Source organism: Schistocerca gregaria, unplaced genomic scaffold (assembly GCF_023897955.1).
Source record: "Schistocerca gregaria isolate iqSchGreg1 unplaced genomic scaffold, iqSchGreg1.2 ptg001594l, whole genome shotgun sequence".
In the NCBI taxonomy this organism is placed as follows: Eukaryota; Metazoa; Arthropoda; class Insecta; order Orthoptera; family Acrididae; genus Schistocerca; species Schistocerca gregaria.
In genome coordinates this window covers 20,001-27,500 of record NW_026062872.1, presented here as the reverse complement: position 1 = coordinate 27,500, position 7,500 = coordinate 20,001, and the positions used below count along the sequence as shown (strand labels likewise).

At 51.4% G+C, this 7,500-nt stretch overlaps 3 non-coding genes across 3 annotated transcripts in view; all 3 read right to left on the bottom strand.

Moving 5' to 3' along the window:
* The window catches only part of LOC126333447 (large subunit ribosomal RNA), a 4,222-nt gene extending 4,019 nt beyond the window's left edge, over positions 1–203 (bottom strand). Inside the window, exon 1 of the ribosomal RNA XR_007564211.1 lies at positions 1–203. This exon is cut by the window's left edge and continues 4,019 nt beyond it. This is a non-coding gene — a ribosomal RNA (large subunit ribosomal RNA).
* Positions 204–391: 188 nt separating this feature from the next.
* Positions 392–546, bottom strand: LOC126333449 (5.8S ribosomal RNA). Its single transcript, XR_007564213.1, has one exon. It is a non-coding gene; the product is annotated as a 5.8S ribosomal RNA (ribosomal RNA).
* Positions 547–908: 362 nt separating this feature from the next.
* Positions 909–2,801, bottom strand: LOC126333444 (small subunit ribosomal RNA). The gene has a single exon (XR_007564208.1). It is a non-coding gene; the product is annotated as a small subunit ribosomal RNA (ribosomal RNA).
* Positions 2,802–7,500: the final 4,699 nt, after the last annotated feature.

Below are 7,500 nucleotides of genomic sequence, written 5' to 3'. Positions count from 1 at the left end.
AGTTGGACTTGGGCTCGGCGCGAGGCGTCGGGGTAGTGGACCCTCCCAAACACCACATGCCACGACAGGCGGCAGCCTGCGGGGTTCGGTGCTGGACTCTTCCCTGTTCGCTCGCCGCTACTGGGGGAATCCTTGTTAGTTTCTTTTCCTCCGCTTAGTAATATGCTTAAATTCAGCGGGTAGTCTCGCCTGCTCTGAGGTCGTTGTACGAGGTGTCGCACGCCACACCGCCAGCCGGCTGTGCACGCTACCGAGAAAGTACCGGTATGCGAACCGCCAGGCGACGGGCGCGCATCGCACGTTTAAGGAGACGCGGCCGGCCACACAGGCGACCACGACACTCCCACGTCTCCGAAGCGGGACAAACGCCGCGCGCTTCAGTATACGTAGCCGACCCTCAGCCAGACGTGGCCCGGGAACGGAATCCATGGACCGCAATGTGCGTTCGAAACGTCGATGTTCATGTGTCCTGCAGTTCACATGTCGACGCGCAATTTGCTGCGTTCTTCATCGACCCACGAGCCGAGTGATCCACCGTCCTGGGTGATCTTTTCCTTTTCAGTCTCCCACTGTCTCTTTCAAGACAGTAGCATTTGCGGGACTGAGGCGTCTGACGGCCCCTGTTCCACTATTTTTTTTGTGTCCAACGGCCTCACAGCCGATGGGCGTCGTACGGCTCCACACCGGAGCGGACAGGCACTCGGGCGAACGTCATTCAAAACCGGCGCCAGGCGCCAGGTACCGCAGGCCAGCCGCTCCAGAGCTTCAGCGCTCGTACCACACAACAACAACACTTCCGCTAGTTTTGAGAGGCACGCGTGGTTCCGCACGCGGCGCACGGCCACTGCCGTACAGGTAGCGTGTTGCGCGACACGACACGCACATCGAAAGACATGCAGTCTAGTCGGTAATGATCCTTCCGCAGGTTCACCTACGGAAACCTTGTTACGACTTTTACTTCCTCTAAATGATCAAGTTTGGTCATCTTTCCGGTAGCATCGGCAACGACAGAGTCGATGCCGCGTACCAGTCCGAAGACCTCACTAAATCATTCAATCGGTAGTAGCGACGGGCGGTGTGTACAAAGGGCAGGGACGTAATCAACGCGAGCTTATGACTCGCGCTTACTGGGAATTCCTCGTTCATGGGGAACAATTGCAAGCCCCAATCCCTAGCACGAAGGAGGTTCAGCGGGTTACCCCGACCTTTCGGCCTAGGAAGACACGCTGATTCCTTCAGTGTAGCGCGCGTGCGGCCCAGAACATCTAAGGGCATCACAGACCTGTTATTGCTCAATCTCGTGCGGCTAGAAGCCGCCTGTCCCTCTAAGAAGAAAAGTAATCGCTGACAGCACGAAGGATGTCACGCGACTAGTTAGCAGGCTAGAGTCTCGTTCGTTATCGGAATTAACCAGACAAATCGCTCCACCAACTAAGAACGGCCATGCACCACCACCCACCGAATCAAGAAAGAGCTATCAATCTGTCAATCCTTCCGGTGTCCGGGCCTGGTGAGGTTTCCCGTGTTGAGTCAAATTAAGCCGCAGGCTCCACTCCTGGTGGTGCCCTTCCGTCAATTCCTTTAAGTTTCAGCTTTGCAACCATACTTCCCCCGGAACCCAAAAGCTTTGGTTTCCCGGAGGCTGCCCGCCGAGTCATCGGAGGAACTGCGGCGGATCGCTGGCTGGCATCGTTTATGGTTAGAACTAGGGCGGTATCTGATCGCCTTCGAACCTCTAACTTTCGTTCTTGATTAATGAAAACATACTTGGCAAATGCTTTCGCTTCTGTTCGTCTTGCGACGATCCAAGAATTTCACCTCTAACGTCGCAATACGAATGCCCCCGCCTGTCCCTATTAATCATTACCTCGGGTTCCGAAACACGCGATCTAGTGTCCGAGGTCCTATTCCATTATTCCATGCACACAGTATTCAGGCGGGCTTGCCTGCTTTAAGCACTCTAATTTGTTCAAAGTAAACGTGCCGGCCCACCGAGACACTCAACAAAGAGCACCCTGGTAGGATTTAAACGGGGTCCGCCTCGGGACGCGAAAGCACCCCTTCGGCTCGCCCCACCGGCAGGACGTCCCACGATACATGCCAGTTAAACACCGACGGGCGGTGAACCAACAGCGTGGGACACAAATCCAACTACGAGCTTTTTAACCGCAACAACTTTAATATACGCTATTGGAGCTGGAATTACCGCGGCTGCTGGCACCAGACTTGCCCTCCAATAGATACTCGTTAAAGGATTTAAAGTGTACTCATTCCGATTACGGGGCCTCGGATGAGTCCCGTATCGTTATTTTTCGTCACTACCTCCCCGTGCCGGGAGTGGGTAATTTGCGCGCCTGCTGCCTTCCTTGGATGTGGTAGCCGTTTCTCAGGCTCCCTCTCCGGAATCGAACCCTGATTCCCCGTTACCCGTTACAACCATGGTAGGCGCAGAACCTACCATCGACAGTTGATAAGGCAGACATTTGAAAGATGCGTCGCCGGTACGAGGACCGTGCGATCAGCCCAAAGTTATTCAGAGTCACCAAGGCAAACGGACCAGACAAGCCAATCCGATTGGTTTTGATCTAATAAAAGCGTCCCTTCCATCTCTGGTCGGGACTCTGTTTGCATGTATTAGCTCTAGAATTACCACAGTTATCCAAGTAACGTGGGTACGATCTAAGGAACCATAACTGATTTAATGAGCCATTCGCGGTTTCACCTTAATGCGGCTTGTACTGAGACATGCATGGCTTAATCTTTGAGACAAGCATATGACTACTGGCAGGATCAACCAGGGAGCTGCGTCAACTAGAGCTGAGCAGCCGGCCGCCCGGGAGTGTGTCCCGGGGGCCCGCGCGAACACGCAAGCGTCCGCTCAATTATTCTGCAAACAGGAGGAGGCCGAGCTCCCCTGCACGATACACCTCGAAACCCTCTCAGGTCCCGGCGGCGCGCAGCGCCGTCCTAGGTACTTGGTCGGTTTCGAGAGAGGCGCAATCGCCCGGAGTTAGGCGAGTAGACGGTTTTAGTGCGAACACCCTTGCTCCCAACTGAGCTTGCCGCTGCCGACAGAGGCCCGGGAGCGTGCTGTCGTGGCATTGCCGGCGGGAGACAACACGCGCCACCTATGGTGACCGGCAGCTCCAACGCCAGCGCCACACAAGGGCAAAGCCCCACTTGGGTGCAGAAGCGAACTCTCCCAGCACAGCGCACGCGCCAACACGTCCGCACAACTGCGATACAAACCACCTGCGAGAACCGCTGGGGCGACCGAGCAGCAGACGGCGTCGCGGCGCCGAGTGCCAGGCGGCGGCGCATCCTCAACGCACACAGTCCTCAATCAGACCAGCACACTGCAGATGTCCACCGCGCTTCGCACCGGGCTCGGCTGAACCAACTTTGGCCGCCAGGCGCCGCGTGCAGGGTGCGCCGCAGCGTAGCTGCGCCGCCTGCCGGGCCCGTCGGCTGGCGCTCCTGCCACTCGGCGCCCCCCACCAGCCGCCTGTTGCGCGTGCGCCCACGCAGCGCGCGGCCAACACGCCGGGCGGCCCCCCTTCACCGGCCGGGAACAGTCCCACCAAGCCACCGCCGCGTATCGCTTCATACCCACATGGGCCTAGTCACGCGTGTGGATGTGGCGGGTACCGCTGAAACAACCGGTTAATAGCTGTACCGATCGTCGCCATCACAGATTCACCTCCAGCGTGAACAACCGCTCAACAACGGATTTCCAGTTCATTTGCGTATCTTGGGCAGTAAACGTAGATGTCCACCTACATTTGCGAATTCAACAATTCTTGCATGCCAGGATGTCATGTGTCACGACACGCTACATCAGACCACATACACACTGCGACATGTGCAGAAGAGAACACGTGGAAGGTGGCCCGCGCACGTATGCGATGTACCTTCCGCGATCCACTGTCAACCGGCATCTGCGGCATGTCCCAGATATGGAACGCGGTCCACCAGGGTAGCACTTTGTGTGAGGCAATACGACAAAGTCGGAATACACGCGTCACTACATCAGACGGCTCACGCTGACCTGACCTGACCTGACTCACCGCACCACCACCCCCAGCGACCCAGGGTGACATACAATGCGTTCGTACGTTCCTCCCACACGCCTCTACGGCGTACCACAGTGCAACCTAGCTGTTATTGGGAGACGAGACAAGTAGCATCAAGCACAACATATGGAAATTGAGATTCGACACCGTTGGGCACAGCCAGCGTACGGTCACACGTATCACACTACTTCACTCTGTACGTAACGACCGATGATCGGTACAGCGTGTGGGTTACGCGTACGACATCAGCGGACAATGGACACAGACCATACCACGACGTACACTGAGGGCGTCGACATCTGAATGCAACTGAACAGCTGCGAGGCTCATTTAACACTCAAACGCCAGACCGACCAGCTTGAGAGGACAGAGACACAAAGAGGGGGACAGAGGGGGACAGAGGGGGGGGAGGGGGGGGGTCGGCGATATAGTCCTATTGCAGTACAATTGACAGTGGATAGCAGGAATATGTGGAAAGTAAGCAACACTCGCAAGACATCTACATGAGGATAACAACGACACCAGAGATTCCGAGCAGTGAACTATGTTAGGCAAAGGGACAACGTGGGTTAGGTTAAGGGACAACGTGGGTTAGGTTAAGGGACAACGTGGGTTAGGTTAAGGGACAACGTGGGTTAGGTTAAGGGACAACGTGGGTTAGGTTAAGGGACAACGTGGGTTAGGTTAAGGGACAACGTGGGTTAGGTTAAGGGACAACGTGGGTTAGGTTAAGGGACAACGTGGGTTAGGTTAAGGGACAACGTGGGTTAGGTTAAGGGACAACGTGGGTTAGGTTAAGGGACAACGTGGGTTAGGTTAAGGGACAACGTGGGTTAGGTTAAGGGACAACGTGGGTTAGGTTAAGGGACAACGTGGGTTAGGTTAAGGGACAACGTGGGTTAGGTTAAGGGACAACGTGGGTTAGGTTAAGGGACAACGTGGGTTAGGTTAAGGGACAACGTCGGTTAGGTTAAGGGACAACGTGGGTTAGGTTAAGGGACAACGTGGGTTAGGTTAAGGGACAACGTGGGTTAGGTTAAGGGACAACGTGGGTTAGGTTAAGGGACAACGTGGGTTAGGTTAAGGGACAACGTGGGTTAGGTTAAGGGACAACGTGGGTTAGGTTAAGGGACAACGTGGGTTAGGTTAAGGGACAACGTGGGTTAGGTTAAGGGACAACTTGAGTTAGGTTAAGGGACAACTTGAGTTAGGTTAAGGGACAACTTGAGTTAGGTTAAGGGACAACTTGAGTTAGGTTAAGGGACAACTTGAGTTAGGTTAAGGGACAACTTGAGTTAGGTTAAGGGACAACTTGAGTTAGGTTAAGGGACAACTTGAGTTAGGTTAAGGGACAACTTGAGTTAGGTTAAGGGACAACTTGAGTTAGGTTAAGGGACAAATTGAGTTAGGTTAAGGGACAAATTGAGTTAGGTTAAGGGACAAATTGAGTTAGGTTAAGGGACAAATTGAGTTAGGTTAAGGGACAAATTGAGTTAGGTTAAGGGACAAATTGAGTTAGGTTAAGGGACAAATTGAGTTAGGTTAAGGGACAAATTGAGTTAGGTTAAGGGACAAATTGAGTTAGGTTAAGGGACAACTTGAGTTAGGTTAAGGGACAACTTGAGTTAGGTTAAGGGACAACTTGAGTTAGGTTAAGGGACAACTTGAGTTAGGTTAAGGGACAACTTGAGTTAGGTTAAGGGACAACTTGAGTTAGGTTAAGGGACAACTTGAGTTAGGTTAAGGGACAACTTGAGTTAGGTTAAGGGACAACTTGAGTTAGGTTAAGGGACAACTTGAGTTAGGTTAAGGGACAACTTGAGTTAGGTTAAGGGACAAATTGAGTTAGGTTAAGGGACAAATTGAGTTAGGTTAAGGGACAAATTGAGTTAGGTTAAGGGACAAATTGAGTTAGGTTAAGGGACAAATTGAGTTAGGTTAAGGGACAAATTGAGTTAGGTTAAGGGACAAATTGAGTTAGGTTAAGGGACAACTTGAGTTAGGTTAAGGGACAACTTGAGTTAGGTTAAGGGACAACTTGAGTTAGGTTAAGGGACAACTTGAGTTAGGTTAAGGGACAACTTGAGTTAGGTTAAGGGACAACTTGAGTTAGGTTAAGGGACAACTTGAGTTAGGTTAAGGGACAACTTGAGTTAGGTTAAGGGACAACTTGAGTTAGGTTAAGGGACAAATTGAGTTAGGTTAAGGGACAAATTGAGTTAGGTTAAGGGACAAATTGAGTTAGGTTAAGGGACAAATTGAGTTAGGTTAAGGGACAACTTGAGTTAGGTTAAGGGACAACTTGAGTTAGGTTAAGGGACAACTTGAGTTAGGTTAAGGGACAACTTGAGTTAGGTTAAGGGACAACTTGAGTTAGGTTAAGGGACAACTTGAGTTAGGTTAAGGGACAACTTGAGTTAGGTTAAGGGACAAATTGAGTTAGGTTAAGGGACAAATTGAGTTAGGTTAAGGGACAAATTGAGTTAGGTTAAGGGACAACTTGAGTTAGGTTAAGGGACAAATTGAGTTAGGTTAAGGGACAAATTGAGTTAGGTTAAGCGATAATCTGGTACAGCCACAGTTAGCTTAAGCGATAATCTGGTACAGCCACAGTTAGGTTAAGCGATAATCTGGTACAGCCACAGTTAGGTTAAGCGATAATCTGGTACAGCCACAGTTAGGTTAAGCGATAATCTGGTACAGCCACAGTTAGGTTAAGCGATAATCTGGTACAGCCACAGTTAGGTTAAGCGATAATCTGGTACAGCCACAGTTAGGTTAAGCGATAAACTGGTACAGCCACAGTTAGGTTAAGCGATAAACTGGTACAGCCACAGTTAGGTTAAGCGATAAACTGGTACAGCCACAGTTAGGTTAAGCGATAAACTGGTACAGCCACAGTTAGGTTAAGCGATAAACTGGTACAGCCACAGTTAGGTTAAGCGATAAACTGGTACAGCCACAGTTAGGTTAAGCGATAAACTGGTACAGCCACAGTTAGGTTAAGCGATAAACTGGTACAGCCACAGTTAGGTTAAGCGATAAACTGGTACAGCCACAGTTAGGTTAAGCGATAAACTGGTACAGCCACAGTTAGGTTAAGCGATAAACTGGTACAGCCACAGTTAGGTTAAGCGATAAACTGGTACAGCCACAGTTAGGTTAAGCGATAAACTGGTACAGCCACAGTTAGGTTAAGCGATAAACTGGTACAGCCACAGTTAGGTTAAGCGATAAAGTTGGTTAAATTTGGTATTGTGTGGGAAGGGGGCAGAGAGAGAGGGGGGGGGGGGGTGGATAGTGGTGGCAGTACACGGATGCCTGAGTCACCGTCAGATACGTCACGTCGGTTCGATGCTTGTAGCAAGAGGCTGGCGGATGTGTGTCTCTCACTTCTGCAATTTTTCATGTGGTATAACACGAGGGC